This window comes from Corvus cornix, chromosome 3, assembly GCF_000738735.6.
Source record: "Corvus cornix cornix isolate S_Up_H32 chromosome 3, ASM73873v5, whole genome shotgun sequence".
Lineage (NCBI taxonomy): Eukaryota > Metazoa > Chordata > Aves > Passeriformes > Corvidae > Corvus > Corvus cornix.
In genome coordinates, this window is record NC_047056.1 from 25,097,924 (window position 1) to 25,121,773 (window position 23,850).

General features: G+C 39.9%; 1 long non-coding RNA gene across 3 annotated transcripts in view; it reads right to left on the reverse strand.

Moving 5' to 3' along the window:
* LOC109143813 overlaps positions 1 to 23,850 on the reverse strand; it is a 78,351-nt gene that overhangs the window by 36,724 nt on the left and 17,777 nt on the right. The window lies entirely within an intron of this gene.

Sequence of the window (23,850 nt, forward strand, 5' to 3'; positions counted from 1 at the left end):
CAGAAGAATTTCTCTTCCAAGTTTTCTCTCTCTAAATATATTTATATATATTTGTGTGTGTGTGCACAGATAGATACATATGTGGAAAGATAAATAGATAGATAGATAGACAGATAGATAGATAGATAATCTGATGGGTAACCAAAACACACCCAGTGAGAAACTGTGCATGATTATTGAAACTTGTGAAGAATGAGCATGATACAACTGTTGTTCTTCACCTAATCATTAGTTTGCTGGCTCGTTCTGGATTACATATGCACTAGAATCTGTTTTAAACATTTAAAGATGTTATATATATACAACAAAGGCATCATTAGTAATTTCTGGCCTTGCTCTGGCAGATGGATTTATTTTAGCAATATAAACCAATCTCTCAAGCAATATAGTCCAACTTAGAAGTTTCTGTGAAATCTTGTGTTGTTATTTACATTCCTAAAAATACCAAAATGAAAAATGGTTTCAAATCCAAAGTGACAGCAGAATAAAACCTTCTGAAATCCCTAATCAAGGTTCATTCCTCATGTGACAGGTTCCACTAACGGTAGAGATAGAGCTGAGGCAAAGTCAACTCACATTATTTTCATATGACAAATAGCCCTGATCATTTTGTACTGACTGATTTTTAATTGTGTTGAGTGTTCACGATTAAAAGCAAAATTATTGATGTGTATATTAACAACCTTTCACTACAAAAGTGAAAATGGGCTATCCTGTTCCATTTTCTTTCACACCAACTTCTGTTGGAATTTAACAATTCCCTTTTCTAATGAAAATTAGGCTATTTTGAGTAACAAATGGCTGTTAGAAATACTGAATACACGCAGTCACAATAAAGTTACCATCATTAGAAGTGTAAAAGTAATAAAATGCCTCGGCTCAAAAGAGATCACTTAACAGGAAGATTTTTTTTTTCCACCTGACATATCCCCATGCTCAGCAAGATTTCATTTCGTGGGAGCTGCTCACTGGTGTGCCAGTACTGCTTTCCAGTTTGCTTTATGACTACAATTCCCACTAGTTTCCAGGCATTTCTAAATGAGGCCCAACACTTCTCTACATTAAGGTTCTGCCTTACATCAGACTCCAGCAATTTTCACTTTAAAAAAAAAAATGAGGGGAATATCTGAGAATTCTCTTAGAGCAGAATTTAAATTAAATCTCCTTATTAATGATGTATGGATTTCTTTCATTGTTTAGGAGGCCTGTGAGCAGTTGAAAGAAACAAGAAGGCTTTTAGTAATGGGCACTAACAGCACCATTGTCCTTGCATGGAAGCTCTTGGCCATTCAGTGTCACAGGGTCAAAAACAATCCAAGCTCCCACACCAAAGCAGTCTGTAGAAGGCCACACAGACCTCACAACACTGATTCTTTAGAGCTTGGGTGGGTTTCTGTGAGTGATGTGTTAAGTTCAGCATTAAAAAGCAAAGAAATTAATTTTTAATAAATTTTACTATCATTCAGACTTCCCAAGTCCATTTTTGATTTTCTGAGTTAGGTTGGAACCAGCTGAAGTGTGAATTAGAATTATTATAAGACAGCTTTCTCTTCTAACACTTTTACTTCTGGCACATTCTCTGTCAAGCACTGGGCATAGTGTTACTGCCTTGCAAATAATAGTGATAGAAATCATGGAGGTATACAAAGCAGGGGAGGGGGGAGAGAAACAGGACTAGGAAAGAAATTAGTTTGAGTTCATGAACCTTATGAACTGCTGTATTCAATTGCTACGAAAATATTTGAGTCTCTTTTTATCTGGTTCTCCTCTCTTTTTCCTAGCTTTTGCAATGTGTGACCTGGATGGATGCTTTAAGTTGCAGATGGCTGTCAAAGAAGTCTCATGTACTTCAGAGGGAAGCTAACTGCATATCCCTGCAGAACGGCTAAATAAATTAAATCCTACATTTTGCTGCATTTTATCACCAACAACTAATATTGATTAATACAACTCCACAATCTGTACAAGTGCTAAAGCATGGAATTGTGCTGTCACAAAGCACAGAATCTACAGTGTTTTGTTGTGTCAGTGAATGAATGTGAAAATCTGAGAGCCCAAGTTTTGCCAATATACCAATATTATAAAAACTTCTTTTCGAAAAAACATGCTGTCCCATTCTCACTGTCAGAGAAATGTAATAGGATGGGAGAAATGAAAAGCTTCTCATGCACAAAATACTCGTCAATATTCCTTTTCTGAGTGCATGTAGAACACACAGCTATTTTTCTGAAGCTTACCTTCTCGTTCATGAAGCTTTAGTTCTCGCCCGGCTTCACAACCCCAGCAAGACTTTCTTTTCAGTCTTTACTATTACCCTATCACAATCTTTACCACATGAGTTTGAGAGAGAAGTTTTGTTTCCTGAGGTTTCAGAGATATTACTCTAAACTCAATTTTTTTTTTTCAGTCTCGCACCAGAACCACCATAGGAGACATTCGGAAGAAGTGGGAGCAAGGTTGGTAAATGAGGACTTCTATTTTTGACTGATGTTTTAATGCAAAGAATGTTTACCTCGTGTTTTGAGTGAAAATAATGGTAAACCACAGCAGTTCTGTTAGTGCTTTGTACAGTGATGTTCCTAGATGAAGCGAAATTTCTTTGTGAGGGGCTAACAATACTGCAGGGGGCCATCTTGCTTCACTGAACTGGAACATCCAGTCTTTTGAGAACACTCACACATTAAGTTGTAAGATTACTCTCACTATAGCAACCCCCTCCACTACAATCCTTTTTTTCCCCCGATTTTGTTTTTTTCCTTTCAAAAAGATGGTGTTTTATAAATTAACTCTGCCACTACCTATTATCTTCCTCAACACCTTCTATCCATTCTCTTCCTAAACCTCCTTCCCTTCGCATCCAGTTTCAGCTGGTTTTTTCAATGTTTGGCTGCTGCACTTAAGTTTTTATAGAGAGCTGATTTTTTACAGAACAGGGTGTTGCTCTTTATCCTTCAATATCAGTAAAATACCAAATTAAAAAATTCAGAGCACCTCTTGATTACTTTGATTCTCACTTTCTCTGTGAACTAGGCTTTGTCTTTCTGAACCTCTAGTGGAGTGATGGGGCAGTTGTGAATGAAAAGTAGACACTGTATGAATGGTTCCAGTCTCATGTATCTGACAAAACTGCTGCACTTTATTGAAGGTGTCAGGGTAAAATTAATCAGCTTGTTGTATAAGGAAAAAAAACCCTAAATATCAATGAACAGTTTCTGTGCCTCCAAGAAAGAACACCTGAAACAGTAGCATGACTGAAATCTAAGGAGAAGAAAGAAGGTAGATCTTGGAGCAGTCTTTGAAAGTCCAAAGAAAGCTGTTTGAGCCTGACCAGATGCATGGAAACTTCAAGGCTCGTGGATCCAGTACTCATATCCAAATTCAGCTGCCTCTTGAGCGGGAAAAGAGCCTCATCTTGCATGAAGACTTACTTGCAGTTAGTCAGAGCCATGGGGGCAATGATGGGTACCTGTCCTGAATATAACTGTTCCTGAACATTAGTGATTCTTCAGTCCAACATTAGTGATCCTTCAGTCCACAGATTCTTCAAAGGCAGGAAATGGGACCAAGAACACAATTTATATCCCTGTTTCTATTTTTGGCACAAACACACAAAAAGCCTATAAGGACATATTTATAGCAAAACACATTAGATACAGCCTAAGAAAAACATAGACTGGTTGTTTAAAAAAGTGAGATACACTGTAAGTATTTAACACAGTGAAGTTTATCCAAATAAAAATTTATCTTTTCTCTGACCTTTCTAGCTGACAAGTGAAATCCTGTTAAGAAACTGTGTCTAAAGAACAAGCCACAGACGTGAACTGAGCAGAGGCCGCAACCATTGCCTGACGTCTTGCATTCTATCTACAGAAGACTGAACTTTGGGTGTGGGAATCAGTAGTATTGTAGAATTTTTTGTTAGATGATAGTATAAGAAGAATATGACATGTTGGGAGCAGTGTTTGTTTTAACTGAAATATATGGTGCATGTCTGACCCAAGTACAGAAAGCAAAAGTCTAGGTTATGCAATGCACCTGAGAAGAGGGTTTCTAGACCTCAGTCACCGCAGGAAGGGAGGGCCATTATCTCCGGGGTGAAGTCTGTTTTTGTCCCTGGAGAAATGAAAAAATGAGCTAGCCAACCACATATGAGCTGGATTTAGGTTGCCGACCCTTGACTGGGTGTTGACAGAAGCTGGGAAAAGGAGGAGGAGGCTTTCTTGGCTTGAATTGTACGTCCTGCCAAAGCTATTTTGAAACTAAGTTGGAAATTTCCTTACGACACCACATGTGATAACAAAAGTGACCTTATAGGCAAAATATTTGACTTGCTGCTGCAGGAACCCATACAGTTCTTCTTATAGCTCAGTATAAAGAGCAAAAGAAAGAAGGAAGTGTACCATACTCTGCAGAACTGCACAATGCTATGAAGATTTTAAAGTATTTAGTCATACATCACCAATATGCAGTATCAAGGGACCTTAAATAAAATATCTAGTGTATTCTTCATTTCATTCTTCTTTTATGTGATCTTCTTTGTGATCCTCCATCAAAGGACTGAAGGAACAGAAATGGCCCCTTTAGCAAGAGCAATACAGTCTAATTTGGGGGCAGTAATATTAAACTGAAAAGTATCTTTTGCAGCAATAATTTTTAAGTTGCTCTGTAAATGCAGGATGTATTTTCCTCACTACACCTTCTTCTTGCTTCACATATTATTATGCCTGATCAGGATATCACTGTTCCTTTTCCATAGGAACAGTGCACTGAAATGAGGTGGCTGGTACAACTGGCTCAGGAGCAGGGCTGCCCTCAGCCAGGGCAGCCCAGTGTGGCAGGAGTGGGGGAAGCAGAAACACTTGGCACCTGACAGAGGAGCTGCCATTGCATGAATCCAACCCCTCCATACCACAGCTCCATCAGTCCCTGGTTCAGGCCACAGTTTTTAAATTACAGTAGAGCTGGCATTAGCAAATACTTGTTGCTTCCATGTGAAGAACAGTTTGGTGACCTCAAACCATTTCCTGAAATAGAAGCCACAGCACAGAATGATGCCTAATTGGGCAGTCTAAGGGCAAACTCTAGGATGTTTATCACTGCACAGGGTGATTTATCTATTAGCCCTAGGGATAGTCTATGGCAGATGACACTTCAACAGCTGGAAGAGCTGTGTCAGAAAGCTTGTTGCCCTGCACTTGGGCCTGTTTGGTACTGGCTCTGTGGCTGGAGAGAGGTGCCAATGTCAATGTTCAGAGAAAGAAACGTTAGAGTTCCAGTCAATAAAGGCTGCTGATGCCAGAGTCAGGCAGCTTTGGTCAAGCACTAAACTTGGAAGTCTTTTCCCCCAAGGGCTTCCCTTTATGTCTCTAAAACAAAGGAAAGTGAAATGAAAACAAGAAATCCCAACTATATAGCAGTGCATTATGAGACTAAGCCAGCTGTTGCTCTGATACTGTTACTTTTGTAGCCCAGCCTATTTGGACAGAAGGAAAAACCTAATTCTTCCTACCAAACCTGTTGCTTTTGATAGCTAGACAGGGCAATATATACTAGCATGATATTCTTTAGCCCTAAGAACCTACACACATATAATAGGAAGTCTGAGCTGCCAGCTATATATAATAGCTGAAAAAACATTTACTATTTATTTACCCCTGCTAGCAAAAAAGACTAGTGGGAGTAGTTTGACTAACTCTATTATTTAGCTACTCTTTCATTAGGTGCTTAGTTACTTTTAACACTTCCAAAAGTGAAGAAAGTTGTTTACCAAAGATTCAAGCTTTAGCAAAGATGCCCTGCAGCCCTGAACTTAGAGCTATTCACGCACTAGTGTTTTAATGAAAGCCAGGCAAGTATCTAACAGAGCTGGGGTGAGGCAGTTGTGGGGATGTTTATATTAAAATGCAATACAGCACCAAAGACAGCGATAGACACTAAATAAGAGGAAAGTCTTCTCTCCCTGCACTCAGTTAGCAAGCACATGGAAGTAATTATTGGCCCAGAGATGCATATCCATAATTCCCATTGTGCTTTGAGAGGCAGCACACCAGCCCTGCGCACCCTTGCAGAGCGAAGAGAGTATTGGAATGCAAATCCGCACACCAAGCATCGGGATTTGCGTAGCCAGTATTCTCACAATGAGAGGCATTATCAATTAGAACAAGCTCCCAGACCAGGTCAGCAGCCATGGAGCTTGTAGGAGTTCATCAGCATGGGAAAGATTTGTAAGCAAAGCAGCCCTCCTGTCTTTAAAATAATTGATTTCTGTTCATGTCTGATGAAGCCTGAGCTTAATCCAGTGTGCTAAAATAAGGAGATGCTTCTTGAAACATATAAGGGCTACTCATAAAATTCAATAATGTGTTGTTGATATTTTGATAGACATTAGTTTTCAAAAGTTCATGGATAGTTCAAATAAAATTGTGGGTTGCTTTTGATTGGTCATAAAATGACGAAAGCCAAGAAGTTTGTTCTAAGAGCTGCATCAAGGAACTGAAGGCTCAAAGCTCTGTGCCATGTCAAGTTTTTTCTCTGCCCATGAACCAGACCACTTGAGATGACAAAAGCAAGTGGGTAGGTGACAGGGCTGGAGATGCTCAGCTCCTGCCAGGAAGCATGATGTCCAAGCTTTCCTCTTTTCCCATCACATATGGATGACAGCCAGCAGTAGCTCTCCATCTCCTTCCCCAATGGCACTGCCTCCCTACTGCTTTCTGACCCCACACGATGTAGGTCATGGCTGCATTGCTAACTCACAGACCAGGCTGCCTGACATTGTGAGAGAGAAAAAAGACAAAGTTATTAGAAAATTGAGTGCCATGGACCCAGCTTCATGAATCAAAATGTAAAATGCCACAGGTCTTGATCCTAGACTCTTGCTCAAGGCAAGCAAGTCAGACTGTTTTATCATTTAGATTCAAAATCAAACATTTAATGGGCTGAGGTTAAATTTTGACTTGGGGCCATGGAAGATTACTGCTTGGATTTGAATCAAGCTTCTGGAAAATACTCAAATTTACATCCTCAGCACCAAAACACATTGTTGCAGACAACACTCAGCTAAGGGGACCCTGTGAAAGTCAGCACTTTCACATTCAACAGGGTCTCTCAAACTGGGACCCTTTACTCACACTGGAAAAACAGGTGACACTTCGGAGAGCACAGTAACAATAACTAATGGAAACACAAGATTCATACTCTGACCCAGACTCCTATGTGCTTATTTGAGGAAGAAAGAGATGTAATTACTGTGAATTTAGGCCGTTAGCTCTGCAGTTTTTCTCGCTCTGGGATAAAACCAGAAGGATCACCAACAAAATGGCTTTGCTAAATTCAGACTAATGACTCAAGGCAGTGCATAAACTAGATAGACTCGCAGTAGGTGCATTTAAAAGGTGTCAGTGTAGACTGTAAAATTGTTTTTCACAAAAATATAGAAATAATTCCTAGACTGACAGGGAAATAATAGATTTTTAACTTGAATTCTACTTTCAATGTTCCTTTTCATATCACACGATTTCAAAACAAAAATTAAAAACTGGAAGAAATCAGTTAACACCATATATATATATTTATGAATAGAATGTTGAAATTACTGTACTGAACTAGGTGTATGTGGAAATATAAAAATAAAAATACTGATGCTTTTTATCAGAAAACAATGCAGGAAATCAATAATGTAAGGTTTTATCATCCTTCCTGACAATAGAAGAAACAGATGTGCCAATGAACTCTTCTGGTAACTTTTTAACATGGAAACCATTTTCAGCAACTAAGAAGAAGCAAAAACAGGGTCCAGTTGTTTGATTTCTCCCACATATTTCTCCCTGTTTTGCTGTTACTGCTGTTGCCTCACTCTCCAGGTCATAAATTGGAGTTGTTTATAGCTTAGAGCTCATCAGTGCTGTAAGTTTTCTTGGCACAGGGTTCCAAGGGATAGTTTTGCCACATCCTTCACAATCCCCTCTTACTGGTGTGGCACTGTGACTTGAAAACAATAAAATAAGAAATTACTGTAGGAGAAATATCATTGCATTTCAACAGGATCTAAAAACTGAGTCACCACTAAGATTTAGCTGTCAAAAAATGATCCCAGAACCAAAAAGAAGAGCTCTGACCCTAAAGTGTATGATTGCATACACTTCAGAGCACACTGTCAGGCTGCTTGCTCAGAAGCACTGAAACTCCAGCCTCTGGTAACATGCTATCGCCCTTACAAATGATCTATTGTACTTTCTGCTCTTTGCAAACAGCACATGCAACCAGCCAGGTTCCAGCTTGTGTGGAGAAACAACTAGTAAACAATATCACTGATTGTGCTGCAGTATTTGTGGAAGAAGTTGAACAAAGAATTAGCAGTTAAAGTTCTACTAATGACAATGCAGTTTGGTTACCTGCAATCAAAGTAAAAAAAAAAAAAAAACAACAACAACAACCAACCCAAACAAACAGTCACAATTCAGTCTGTGATTTCTTCATTTCTTCTTCATTTCCTAGATAAAATATTCTCCACTAGACCCTTGAGTGGTGATTGAAGGTCTACTCTCACAGCCTACACGTATGACAAAGGGAACATCAGTCCTGGAAAAGCACTTTTGTCCTGGGTTTGTCCCGGGTTTGTCCCCTGTCTCCCACATGCAGGCAGCACAGCTAATCTGCAGCGGTGGGCAAGCTCCAACTGAGTACAGTAATACAACACCTGGCCCAAGGATGTGAAACACCTCCCCTAGAAAGCACCGAGGTGTGAGGAATTGCTGCATTCCTTCTTCATCACAGTTTCCTTCCACTTTTTTTTTTTTTTTTTGTGCCAAAGGTGTGAGTGCTAGCCAGCAATTTCAGCTGTATGTTTTTGTAGCTTTCTAGGCCTTCTTCACTACAAGCTCGTTCAGAGATGACTGTTGGAATCACTGCTGTCACTGCATGTCCAAGGCATTATTGTCTTCTCTAGGCTCAGTCTTAATGCCTGTGTAGACTGCAAGTCATACCGAAGGTATTTTGAGTCACTGTTTGTTTTACCAGCTATCAAAACCTTTTAAGGAGCAAGATGGGTTAAAAAAATAGTGTAACGAACCATTAGCAAGTCTTTTCCTCTCCCCCACCCCTAATGTGCAGAATAGAGACCACTGAACCACGCTGCAAATGAACTGTAATAAAAAAGGAGGGGAAGGGGGAGACTGAGAAGCAAAACAATAAAAAAATCTGAGCTTCAGAAAGGTCATTTCTCAAAGGTCTATTGACATTGGTGAGGAAAGAAAACACATCAATGTTTTTAAGGGGTTAAATAAATATTTTCTAGATGAATATTAGGTGTCCATTAATATCTCTCTGTGTAGTCCACCGTAGCACCTATTCTTTAGTTATCCTATAGCCAAAATTGGGGGGGGGAGTGAGAGACAGAAAGGGGGACTTTCCTTTTAATTTGTTTTGCACTCTGATGGCTGAAGACAAGAAAAAAAAAAAAACTTTTCTGGCTCCTTTGAATGAATGGTCAAAGGTACCTTTGCGGCTCCTTCACAGGGTGAGCTAATCTGTGACAAGTGTAGCTAATCTGATAAGGCGGCCGCATGTGCGCTAATGTGCTAATATGGGGGATTCAGAGCAGCCAGCGGTCGGGAAAAACCTCCGCTTCCTAAATGGGCCCTCGCCTGCAATAGCCCTGGCAACATATGCGCATTTTAACACCCGCTTAACAGGGACACAATGCGGTGGCCTTTGTTGTGCGACACAGAGGCGCGATTCCCATGGTGGGAATTTCTGCCTCACAGGCGACATTCTTTCAGATGGGATGCAGGGGCTGGTGGCCTGGGACGGCCCGGAGCAAGGCGGCACGGCTGGGCAGAAAGGTTACGCGGACGTGCGTGAAAGGAAAGCCCCTCCGCTTATTCCTGCGTTGAAAATCTGGGTATTTCGTCTTGGGTAGGGAGAGAAAGAGGCAGAGAAAGGTGGGAAGGAGGGAGGAATTGGTTTAAACATGTTGGATCAGGTCCCTAGCCAGAATAAAATTAGCGCCTAGATTATAGTGCTTTATCTAAAACAGAGGCTGACACCAGTTTGTAATGTTGTGATATGTTCTATTTTTTAGATTTTCCTTGGAGAAGAATTCTTACGTTTTCCACTGGGAAGACTAAATGTCAGTTTCTTGTCCCCCTGATTGTTTTACTGCACCCTCGGGAAAATCTGTGTGAGAGAGGATTAGCAATTTACTTTTAGTCTAGACCGTGCAATAGGGAAGAGGACTTCATGGACACTGACACCTTAAGAGACAGGCTGTCAAGAGACTTCAACACTGGTCATGGTTGTGGTGCCTCTCTGGACAAATAAATATGTGCCCTGCAGACTGCTCTGGATCCTGGTTGGTTCCCAGTGTTGCTCTGTTTTCATGTATCCCACAGCCTAATGGAAAATGGATAAAAGAATGTGAACCAATGTATGTCTGGAGACAAAGTCTGCTCACCTAAGAGGGCAAGTTTGCTAACAACCTCTTGTGACTGGGGAACAGACCAGGGCTTACCAACCACACTCATGAGTGTGCCTTTGTCTGCTTTCCAGTATGGCTGCTGTCAAAACAGCACAGTTACTGTGAGCCTGACCAAAGCACATGGACAATGAAAAAGCACAAACAAAAATACAGAAAATTCCATTTAAACAAAAGAGTAAAATTTTTTTACCGTGAAGGTGACGAAACACTGGAGCAGGTTGCTCAGAGAGGTTTTAGAGTCTCCCCTGTTTGGAGGAAAAAACCTAACTGGTCAATGTCTTGCCCTAGTTGACCCTGCCTGACCCAGGTAAGATGAGGTGATCTGCAGAGAGCTCTTCCAACCTCTGCTATTCTGTTGTTCTGTCAATCCAAGACCTCAGTGGGTTCCCCTTCCACAAGTCTCTTTCAGAGTTATTTTGACTGACAACACAATGACAAAGGCAAAGCAATGCCAATATTAGCTCCTTTTATCTCAAACAATATCCCTGCTTTATCACAATAAAAAAAGTTAAACTCTAGGGACACCTCAGCTGCAAATATGTCCTCAGAAAAGTGTTCATCCAGAGCAACTCAGAGTCAGAGCAGGTTGGTCCAAGACATGGAACCAACTTGGCTGAGTATTCCCATAAGAGAACGGCTCTAGTTTTAAAGTTGCAGGCTTTTTAGCCGTCTTCCATTTAAATCATATTCCCACATCAGCCACAGGCAGATAGCAGAGCTGAAAAAAGGGACATTTGTCAAAGACTGAGTAGGGTGTTTGGGATACATGTAAAGCAATATTATCCCAGATACTTGACTTGTAAGATTTTTCTCAGCTCTCTGAAAGTATTGGTGAGCAAGAATAACTGTGGCATGTTTCTAAATATGTAAATGGACAAATCTTATTTATTCCTTTCCACTTTGTTGAATTCAGTGATACTATTTTATGTTTGAGTTTTGAATGCATAACAATTGACCCCTACTGAACAGTGACGACATTTCCTCTCAGAGGAAGTCCTGAGGGAAGGAAGGTCCCGCATAAACAAACTTCCACTTAGTACAATAGAGCAGCCCACGAATGTGACCATTTTTTCAGGGCATGGGTGAGGCTGACACTCTCTTCCTGCTCATGTAGGCCAGGGCTTATCGCAGTCCTGTTTCCCTGTAATTTAAATGCTTGCATAGCTTCTACTTCATTTGTATTTTTCCCCACACAGTGCAGATGTATCCCATTTTCCTGTTGCTGTGGAACACAGCCACAATTTCCAACCATGTTACATAAATGACCATCTGTGGTAAAAAAAATGCTGATGAACAAGATTGCAGTGTGAGAATTTAAGCTAGCTAGCAAAATTTAGGCTATTAATACTTCTGACACTTCCTGAAAATAAAGGCAAAATGCACAGTTCCCTCTGTTTTAGCGTACTGCTGTTGTATGACAGCCACAGTCTCTGCGTGTTGGGAAGAATCTCCAGGGAAAAGTTAAATAAAACCTAGTTGCCTATGCCTAGCTTTCCTTAAGCTTTTCAGTGTACGAAAGGCAGATTAAACTAATCAAAAGTTATTATACTGATAATGAGAGTGGTATCTAATTACATGTAACTAAAGAGGAATACTAAGATTTCATTAGCATGTTTTTGGCATCTTTGCATTTGTTAGCTCCCAGAATCAGCAGTGCTGAAAATACTGAAATCCATGGCACAGATCTCTGCAGCTTGCACAACAGTTGTAATAGTAGATGGTGGCAGTAGTAAATTGCCAGTGCTCGTGTGGATGGGCATAAGAGGAAATAAAGATCCTCAGTGACTTTCACAGACACATGGTGCAGTCCCAAGTGCTAGAGGGGCACAAGGCTGGCATTTCTGTGATCACCCCAAGACTGACACTTGGTGCCTCATCCTCTTCAATATATTACTGTAACAATCTTTTCTCTGCCTCTGACTCCTCATCCTGTGGTCACTCATCTCCCACAATGAGTGTCTCTTCTTTTCTAAAGTGTCACCCTGCCCAGACAGCCCCAGCTGTCCACTGGCTCCATATCAGATTTCACTTTCCCCTACCTTCTTGATTTCTCTAAGTTCTCCTAGTTTGATTTAAAGTTCCCTTCAATCCACTTTGGTATTTTGAAATTTAAAGCCACAGTGACCCAAATTAAATCTTTCCAGGGTAATTGATTAAGAGTGAAACAGTGCATGTTTTCTCAGGGTTTTGTCTATTTTCCACAAACATTGCACTACAATGTTTGAAATTTGTGCAAAAAACAAAAACAAACAAACAAACAAAAAAAATGGGCTGACACACATACCCAATGGATAAAGTTTGTGAAACCTATACACCAGAATCAGATGTGTTTGCGTAACCTTAATGACTTGTTCTGATAGGCACACACAGTAATATACACACCCAGTCTTCTGATAGTCATGCCTGAAGTACCCACAAAAAATCAGCGTATTCGTGCACCAACAAGCAAGTGTGTGTACGAAACAGAGCTCTGGGTGTTGCATGTATCTGCATGCACTCTGGTGCTGGCTTTCTCCAGTGTGCACTTTGCACATACACTGATTTTTACGCTCTTACAGAACACTTTGAAAGTATCTGTGCTCACTCACACATAAATTCTGAGGCCTTTTAGCTGCAGCCCTTGAGGACACGTCAAACAGCTTTCAGCCCTCTGTCAGAAGATTTTTCTACTGTTAATTTCTACAGTTGATTTCTATGAGTTACAGAATGGGATTTTGTTCATTCATAAACAGCAGCAATAGGCAGACATCCATTAATAATAGATTAATAATAATAAACAGTACAAGGAGCAGAGCAAATCTAGCAACCTAGAGAAAATGAATAAAAGCAATGAGGTTTTCTTTACTGGTGAAATGAAGATTTAACTTCATTTGAATTTTTTTCCTTTTCTCATGTATTTTTTCTGTATACAGGAAACTTTTGCTTTGTGGTCTAAAGAAAAGAATGTGAATGAAAAGTACATATTTCACATAAATATGATCACACACAAGAGACAAGTAGTATTAGTTTCTCAAAATTTTAGACACATCTCTGCAAATTAGGCCAGATTTCCTTTTAATTTTACAGAAGTGGTTATACAAGTTTCTGCAATTTTCTCAGTAGCCACTGTAAACTGCTTGTCATAACCTTAAGAGATTCTGAGAAATCAAAGCACCTACAAAACCACTGCTTTGGTATTCTTTTGAGTAAAATCAAACATTCTCAGTATGCAGGTCTGGAAAAACAATGAATGCAAATGTCGCATTCAGCCATTCACTTTTAGTTCAGAATGCATGTTTTTCTGCCAAAGAACTGTACATGGTATATAATCCTTAGCTCCTTCAGGATTTTAATCGGCCATGAAGCATGTGGTAAAAAGGTAAGTGTTCTTTAGAATCATTAACTTGCCTAAAGCAATGTGGATGTTCTTTATTTCTTTCTTGAAAGACAAAGAGCATCTGAAAGTAGTTAAAAGCCCAAACCCTGTAGTTTGCTGAGGCAGCAAGAAATGAACCTGGAAATGTCCCTGCAGGGCTGAGCTTTATGTTAATTAGTCAATTCCCAGGGCAGTGCTTGTATCGACAAGAGTATGTTATTGTTCTGTTTCCTCAGTACCGAGAATGGAAGAGAACAACATATAAATTAATTTATTTATCATCACCAGAAGCATCAGAGAGATTGTGTTATAGCAAAGCTACAGCAGACAGAAAAATTGCAGAAACTCCTATTCTGCTCTCACTCCAGTGAGAGAACAAAACTGTCCTTTTAATGCAATGCTGCTCACTGCAAAAGGGATTCCTTTCAGAATATCAGAAGTCTTAGGTCAAACTCTACCTTGTAAAAAGCCCATTCAGTGGCATTCATGAAGAGTGGGGCTTTTAAAAGTACTGGACTCACCCTGCTCCTGGTGCTGAGGGAGGGTAAGACAAAACCACCGGAAAGCAATCCAGAAGAAAAGTAGCTGAGGATTTGCTTTCTTCTAAGGGAGTTGTGGAGCAGCTCAGCCTGGAGGACATGGCACTGCTGCTCACCTTGAGCCCCAGCCAGGATGGTGCACTGCCCAGTAGTGTCCAACCAAGATCTGGAAAAGCAATGCCTGGTGTGGCACCAATCCCTCATGCTGGATTATTGTGGCCAGATCCTAGAAACATAACCACTGTATGGGATTTTAGACACACAGCTGAGGACCTGCAGAAGACAGCATGAACTCTGTATAGTTCTGTCCATTGCAGTATTGCTTAGCTCTCTCCATTGCCATTTGCTCCTGGGATCAACTCACATGCTGAACAAGGGTGGTGGAAATTGAAAGGGGAAATGAAAAACTACAATAGAGCTCCACAGCTAACCCAACTGAAAACAGAGACTTCATTGAAAAAAGTGAGTTTTGGATAAGGGTTGACAGAGGCCTCCCTTCTGCTAAACCTTTGGCCTGCTAATATATCCAGAACCATTCTCCAGCTCTGGGGATGAATGACTGGACTCCCATAACAAGCCCTCGTCTTTGTACTCAAATCCAGTTGCCATACCAGTGGCAACTTGGGAAGAGCTTCAGTTCCATAACAGTCACCCGAAAAATGTTTGGTCACTAACTGGGAGAAGCTGGACAGCACAAACCAAAACTGGGCCAAAAAAGTGTGAAGAAGGAAACAGATTGTTTGACAGTGCTCAAAACCATCAGTTTGCCATGAAAAACAGAGCCTTTGGAGTAGCATAATGAGATACTTTTCAGTCCATTCCATATACTATGTCCAGAGACTGTTCTAGAAAGAGCCTAATTCAAAGCACATCAAAATTGTTTTCAGTTTTCCCAGAGGTTTTAATGGGCCTTGCAACCCAGTCTCCCACATTTGATAATAATCAGCATTTTTCCTAGAACATACCAGAAATCTAAATTAAAAAAGTGTTCTCATAATTTTGAAATCCTCATCTGGGTCTGTTTCTGATTAAAAAACCAATTAAATTCATTTTTATTTTGCTCCAATGAGTACATACATCTTTGGTTATAATAACAGAAAGCAGAAAAAGATTTTTGAGGTGATATTTCCAGTGATGAGTTCCAAATTTTTTGTAGGGGGTAGCATGAAAGAATGGAGAGTGAGGGTTTTTTAAACTAAAATAACAGTTAATCTAGCTTGAATGTTAATTGTGCTAACTGATTTCTTTTCATAAGGTCTGAGACTTTCCAATATACGTTCTTTCAGTTTGTGTACAATATTTAAAGGTTTGTTATAAAACAAGTTACACAGCACAAACCCATCTGTGTAGCCTAACTTGTTAGTCTTTCTTTCTCATACGCTAAACAATGAAAAGCCACTTCCCATAGAACTATGATGCACATTATTTCTGTAATCTTGATATAATTTAATTTCTACCACAGACTTTGTGTGTCCTTGTGCTTTTCTGGGATAAAATTTTCAGAGAATCAAAATCCTTAAAAAAGTAATTCATCATCTGGTTCTGGTTACACAAGCGGCCCAATTCTGTGACCTTCAAACCTTCCTCCCCCTCAAAGAAAGCAATAAGAATGTAAAGCAGAGAGACAGACTTTTAGAGGTATTGAGGCTCTGGCTCCTGCTGACTGTTAAAACAATCTCATTCTCAACACAGCACAGAATATATGCTATGCCATACACTGGTGGGCTCTCAGTTTCCTCATTCACTTTGATTTCCTCTTATTGATAGATGCAAGTCCTTCACAATTTTACTTTTGCATTCATTACTTGTAATCCAAGCAAACTTTCAAGTACAGTTTGAAAATTCCTGATTACCAGATTAAAGTCTGCAAATCAAGGTTCATTAAGGACTCCTTGAGAGTTACATGCTTTGCTTGCGATCTTAAATTCAGTAGCAACACACTACATTGCACTTCATACATAACTGAGTCTCCTCCTTGTTTAAAGCTAATGTGTGTACAATAATATGTGCACAACCTTCACCTGCCACACAAACTCTCAATTCTATAGGTTGCTGATGGACATCACTGATGCACTACTAACTTTCCATTACATGACCCACAGCAAAGCACCATGAGACAACATTGTTCTCTGGGAAGGAGTGGAGGACAAGTTCTGGGAGTGATTTACTCACCAGTAATGACAATGATTCTGCCAGGCTCATGCTTGGTCCCAGCCAGGTGAAGCTTCCAGCACAGCTCCACAGGGAGGATTCAGACATTACTAAGGCAGCCCACAGCTGTTACCAAGCATGGTCTGGGCATGGGAACCAGATTTAAATGATGCTGAGACAAACTGCTTGCTTTTCCAGAGTGCCAATAAGAAATCGTGTGTCGTTCCATGCACAAAAAATACAGCTCACATCCAAACACTAAACATTTTGCATAAAAAGGGAGATTTTCAAGTAATCTGCTCCCTGGGTAATTTGTTTCCAGACAGCCCTACTACAACTACTGAAGGAGACATGGGACTCAGTTCAGTAGGTTCTCCAGGAACTTCAGAATTTTGTGACCTTGTATTTTCCAATGGGAAAACAAGGAACCACTGTCATTGTAGTGTTGCACTGGGTTGTAATTATTCCTGTTGAAATTAGGTACCAAAATATTGTGAAACAAATTGAGTTGTTGTGCCTGTTTGCATTTTAGGGGAATCAAATACTTTAAGAACCTGGTTTCTATAAATCCCAATCAAAATTAAGGTCTCTGGCCAATGAACATTTCTTGACTGAAGAAGTTTTAGAAGATAAAAAATTTCTACACTGTAAGAACTGATCTAAGCCTTTTAGACTAGTCTAAACTAGTCTCAAATAAAATCTTCTGGTTACCATTCCTTCAACAGGGAATTGAAAGATAGTCAGTATAATTTACTTACTCAAGGATCACATGGGAATTGACTGACAGGAGCAACAGTCAAACTTTGATCCTCTGCATCTCAAGTTAGACTCACAGCTACAAGACCACGTTTTAACTTCCAGCCAAGGGCTACAAACAAATTGATATTTTAGAGCAGATCTACACATCCTCTCTATAACCATTCAGTCTGCAGCAATAGGTTAAAAAATTACTGATGGTTATCCTATAAAAACTTCCCCTTAAATCCCATTATCAGTAATCCCATATTGCTCTCACTTGTACTTGGTCCTGAACCAAGGGGATCCATTGCATGAGAGACACAGGATGCATGAAAGCAGGATGAGACTAACAGTTTTATAATTGTGCATCATAACACATTCCTTTTTCTTCTTTTCTTTTTTCTCATATATTCCCTGAGTGAACTGATGCAGAGCTAAATTACCCCTTTGGGAAAGTACATACATAAAAAAAAAAATCTTCTCTCCAGATGTCCATATCATTTCCAGTCAATCTGTAGACTCCCCTTTGGCATTTCTAGGCCTGTGCTTTCTCAGAAGCTCTAACATGCTTGAGTGTTGGTGACTGCCTTATTGTTTATGTGATTAGTCACTCTTGGACTATTTTAAGGAGGTGATGTATATTTTTTATAAATTTTAGATAAACTTCATTTATATTCTGATGATTGATGCCAAACAGTGATCCTGCTAATTGCATTTCCTAGTATATTTTCTCCAGAATTTGAAAAGGATTCAGAATGGACAAAAGCTTTTCTTACTGGTCTGCTTGCTTTTTCTTTTCTTCCTTTTTTTTTTTTTTTTTTTTTTTTTTTGAGGAGAGGAGCTGTTGCAATAAAGCTAACAAAACTCTAGCTGAACTACAGCTTTATAATAAAGCTTGTGACAAGTTCTGGGATCTAAGCCAAAAATCAAACCAAATGTACAGTTTACGAGGGTGAAAGGTTTTACTGGCCAGTCTGGTTCTCTTCCAAAATGCCTTCATTTCACATGTAAACGTTAATAGAAACAAACAGTGGTAGTACCATTAACTTCTATTTTTGCATCACCACCTCCATGTCATGCAGTAAGCCAAAGAAAGAAATTGCATGTAGGAAATCAGAGCATGGGGGAAAAAAATCAGGAGAAAAAAAAGAATGAAACAGAACTCTACTAGATCCCTCTCTTTGAATTCCATCTGGCCCACTGAGACTTCCTCAAAATTATTGGCAAAATGTGTTATTATTTTGGGAGGAGAAGCGGAAGGTAAAGGAAGGAAAGGGGAGGGCTCAGGCTAACTCAAAAAGATCTATAATTACAAAAAGCTGTGCTTTTGTTTCTTCCAAGCTTGCTTGCCTTTTTTTTTTTTTTTTTCCCAACACTAAGCCAGCGGAGTGGGAAGCACATTGATTCATTTGTACACACCTGAGCGTCATTTTGCGACGAGCCCCAATTTCCCCTCCATGGTTCTGTTTAAGATAAAACCCTTTCTAAAGTCTGTGGGAGTTGTGCCTAAAAAAGCCACAACATGAAGCAGGAGACTCCCAGGGCCCCCTTGCTCGCTGTGAAATTATGCACACAGCATGTCCATGAAAAAGCACTATGCTTCCCACATCCTTCTCTGTTTCAGCTCCTATCCATTTGTCTGTTTCCTTCTCTGATTGCATCTTGTCATAAGCCCAAGACTGATAGCTCATTAAGGCAGTGGCTTTCCATGTACTTCTTGTTTACAGTATACTTCTGCCAAAAGTACATCCTTGTGTCAAGGTTATATATCAGTGCCTTAACATGATATATTTTTAATTTTTAATTTCAGAGCTTTCCTAAGCAATTGTAAGTAATCACGTGGTTTCCAGCAATTAGATTTTCTTATGTTTAAACAGCTTGCATTCCCACTGACTTCCCTGTGTACAAAACTGGTGCTGAGTCTGCGACACCTCTCACTCCTTGGGTCATACCAATGCTACTTCTGCTCAGTACAGGCATTCTCCCCAAGCAGCAGACAACATGGAGAGCTATGTGTTCTCCTTTTCAGCAGCCATGAAAACACTTATAAGCATTACATACAATCACATTAGCAAAACTGGGCATTTCCATTTGTCCATGTGCTGTAAGCACAGAGTATAGGAACTCTTGAATTAGCATTTGCATTGGTTTTTTAAATGAAAGAATTAAGTGGTTCAGATCATCTATCTGAAGTCCTGCATTTGCGGAAAACAGAGTGTGGAGATATAAAAGATGTCAGCACTGGTCTCTGAGATCCTGATCTCTTAACTCCAGGGATCACCATAAAGCAGTATTCATACATGTTCAGAGGACAGTTGTGCTGCTTCATCCTTGCTCTAACTGGCTTTATTTCTTCCTCTCTGGGTTAACAGCATATCTTAGGGTATCTTTTCCTGGAAACTGAGTGGAATCTGATAAAGTTATGCTTCCAGCAATCTACCAAAATACATTTTGTGACAGGAATAAACTTTAAATCATAACAAAATGAGATCCTCTTTACTGACATGTCCTCACCTTGCCTTCCTTAGTATTAAGCTATTAAGTACGTGGCACTATGTTTTCAGAACGGTTATGTCATCTTAAAAAAAACTTTATTAAATCATTCAGCAGCCTGTTAGAGAAGCTGCAAAAATATTGGTGGGGTCTTCTTGTTGAAGACACTTCCCAACATGTCTCCAGGCACAGACGTGCACCAAGGCATGACTGCACTTACCACCCTGTTGTGCACACAGATCTGAACCCTCGTGCACTTTCATAACACAGGATGTCTCACGACTGACTCACATCATGTCCACACAGCAATTTCCTAACAACATCTCTTTGGAGGCTTCAGTAGACTTCACCTAGTCTGAAAATGTGTGGTATCTCTTTCAGAGGAGTTTATGCTCCTGAGTTTTAGGAAACTTGGACCTGTAGGAGAGACTTTTGTCTCTCCTATGTATGGGCTTGCAGAACCTAGCTAGGAACTTTTCAATGTGTAACTACAACATGTATGAGAGAGAGCAAGCAAGGGTAAATAGGAACAATGGAACCTTCTAAAATCACTGTTGCATGCAACATTTCTTTTTGCTGTTGTTTTCAGAAGTTTTCCTCTAAAGAATAGTATTTATAAAATATAACAGTGTGCCTGGTTTTACTGAACATAATAATTTCAGGTTTGATTCATGCAACTGGCAGAGTCTATACAAAGGATTAAATTAAAGGAAGTGAGTTTAATTTAATGACCTATAGCTGATACAGACTTACTCACAATCACTTTTCATATAGCTAACAGACATACTGTGTTACAAGGATTAACTTCATTTTCGCAACGTCCTCTGCTGCAATTATGACATAAAAAGCTGCTGGGAATCAGCAGCAGGCATACCTTCAGTGCCAGTCTCATTTGCCACTCTGGTAGAGAGGATTAACTGAATAATAGTAAATGACCCAAGGCAGGATGAAAGCAATATGTGGAAAACAAAAAGAAAAGAAAACACTGTGGAAGACCCAGCAGAAGCAGAAATTAATTTGATGAATAACACTTGGATTGCACAGCAGTAACCTGGAAAGGAATGCTGTAGTGAAATCTTATAGGTCAAAACAAAAGTGAGCAAGAAAAACTGTATGCATTGCTGCAAAAATTATTTCTCAATAAATGTAATTTAACACTCTCATAACTGTACAACCAAATTGTCATGTCAGCTCCCAATCAAACAGCAGCAAGGCAAAAGGAGTTCAAGCTTATGGTGGTTTATTTTGGGTTTGGGGTTTTTGTTCCCCCTTCTTTGCTTAGTCATTGTTTGGAATTGGCCAAGAAGCTGAAATAATTTCAAAGCTGGAGAGAGTAAGTGGTAAAGCCAGCTTCATGTCTACTTTCAAAAGATGCAACTTCACATAGCCATTTACACATTCAGCTTACATTGAAGGTTAACTGGACAGACCCAAAATATACAGTTTAGAACCAGATTTCTGTGGGCTACCAACACCAGCCAACTCAGGGCAGTTTAAGAGCTCAAGAGCAGGCAAAAGGGTGGCTAACTCTTCTCTTCTGGCTCAGCACAGCGCTGATTTCAGCAGAGTATGCTCAGATCTTGAGATCAATGCTACTGCAGTGACATTATTGTAACTGGAGGTAGATCAGCTGACAGCAAATTGATGTGTTTGATGTAATGAGGCTTTTGAATGACAGTGTAGACTCCCTCCTTAATAGCTGAGGAGTGGTCCAAGCCCCAAATCTAAGTTCTTGATCTAGACAATTATAATTGTGGATATGCTTGTTACTGATTTAAACACAGCTATTCAGACTTCCTGTGCCACAAAGTTGTCTGCATGCTCCCTGCAGTTCTGACGAATCTTTTATCCCTCTCCTTATATTATCTTGGGAGTTAATGAATCTTATATTCCCTTTCTATGAAATAAATTCAGTTAAAACAGAATGATTCACCTCTAAGACCCCCATCTTTGAAGGTCAGAAATACCTTTTAGAACTCTAACTCTGTGTCAATATCTGCTATACAAAAGACAGGTGGGAACAGATCACTGCACTGCAGCTTTGGAGAGAAACCCCTGCTTTTGAAGAGACACTCAGCAAAGAGAGAAGTTTTCAGAAACAGCCCTCTTTTCTGCATATTTTCTGATTGGCTTGCGGTACCCAAGAGTCTCTTACTGAGAAAGGTGACTCTCTAGCAAATAGTGCCCACAAGCATTTTATTTTAGTGAGCAAATATGATCCTGTGAGCCAAAAGCTTAAATTCCTTGAAGGATATGGACCCTACAGCTCTTGTCTGGCTGCTCAAAAGGGGTCTAATTTGCTTTAAATTAAAAAAAAAATTATGTCTCTATTAGCTCTCCTGAGGCCTGCCTTTAGCTAAGAAACTAGACTTTCTGCATAGACCTAGCTATACATATCTACTCCTTGCTCATGAGGCATACAATTGTGTCTCTTTTTTTAAAAAAAGGGAATTTTCACTTTCAGTTTTACAGTGATGAGAGGATATTAATGGAATATTTTGTCCCTGATTAGAAAACAACCCAGGCCCCACTCTTAAAGGGACTGAGAATCTGTAGCTTGACTTGAGTACAGTGGGAGCGATAGCAAAACAATGAGTGTTCTTTTAACTCTGTAAGACATACAGGGAAAAAAACCTGAAATATGAGCAACTTGACAAGGTGTCAAAATACTAATGTCCTGTTTATTCCGTTTGTTCCTGTTACCTTTTCATCTTGGGCAGCTCTACTCTTCCAGCCTATGCTGGAATGCTTTACCCACACTGTTGAATTCCTAAAGGTTTTGCTGCTTCTCTGATTGCCCCAGGAGTGTCTGATGCCAACAGTCCCACAAGGGAAAAATAAAAGGTGTTGAACAGCAAGGCATCCCACAATCTTGTCTCATCAAGGAACTTGGGCAGATATTAAAAGCAAACTGATGCCAGAACCCATTTCTGCATGTTAAGAAGAGGGTAAAGGTAAACCAGAAAGGTTGGAAGAGGGAGATAGAAATTAACAAGGAAATAAAAGTTCAAGTTGCCAATATTCTACCTAAAGTATTCAGCTCAGTGTTTTCTTTTGAAGTTTTGTTTAAAAAAAAACCAAACCCTAAGAGATGAATTTATGGGGTGGGAGAGTGGAAATCCCATTTATCAACATTCTTCTTCCTTCTTTTCTACCTCAAGGAGACACTCTTCATCTGCCCAGGACATCAGTCCACTTGGCTGGTTATTTCAGTTTTGTGGATATTCTGCTGATTGCTATAATGTAGATTCCCATGTCAGATACTTGAGTTAATTAGTTCGTGGGCTGCTAGTGTCAGACTTGTTTAGTGCAGGAAAAATAGCTGACAACAAATCATCACTGCATGAGATCTTGATTATTATTTGGATGCAAACAGAAGCATGCTGGCATTGCCTTACAAGTGCTTTTAATCACAGAAGGATGTTATACTGTTAACACAACGAGGCTGGCTTTTCTTATGAGAAATGAGAGGGATCATTGAAGGCCCCTAGTCTAGCACACTTACTTGCTATTTATTCAAACTTAATTTAGGTAACCCTGTCTTCTCCTGGGTGGTTATAGGGTTGAGGGCCTAGATCCTCTGTTTCTAAAGGGGTCCCCAATAACTTGTTGCCAGAAAACAGGCATGACCGTTAAGCATGCTTGACGTGCTATATTGGGAGTCCATACTGACAGAAACATTGATAGGATTATAGAATATCCTGAGCTGGAGGGGACCCAAAAGGATCATCAAAGTCCATCTCTTGGCCCTACACAGGACAGCCCCAAGAATCACACCATGTTACATACATGCATTTCATTGCCTAGGAAGGTTAACTCAAACACAAAGCTGAATACAATACTGCTGCCTCCTTCATGTGTGACTCTCCAAACTATTACCTTTCCATGCTACTTAGTTTCTTCCAAAAGTGCCACTATGCTTTTGAAGGAAATATACATTACCCCCTGTAATTATTCTTGCTTTAAATCTCCCCTCTCTAGCACAATATCCCCATGACGTACAACATAGATGAGATGCTCAAAGTCCACAAAATACAGGATTGGAATGACAGTGCAATGCCAGAGCTTTCTGCAATTCATCCCTTTGCAATGTTTCC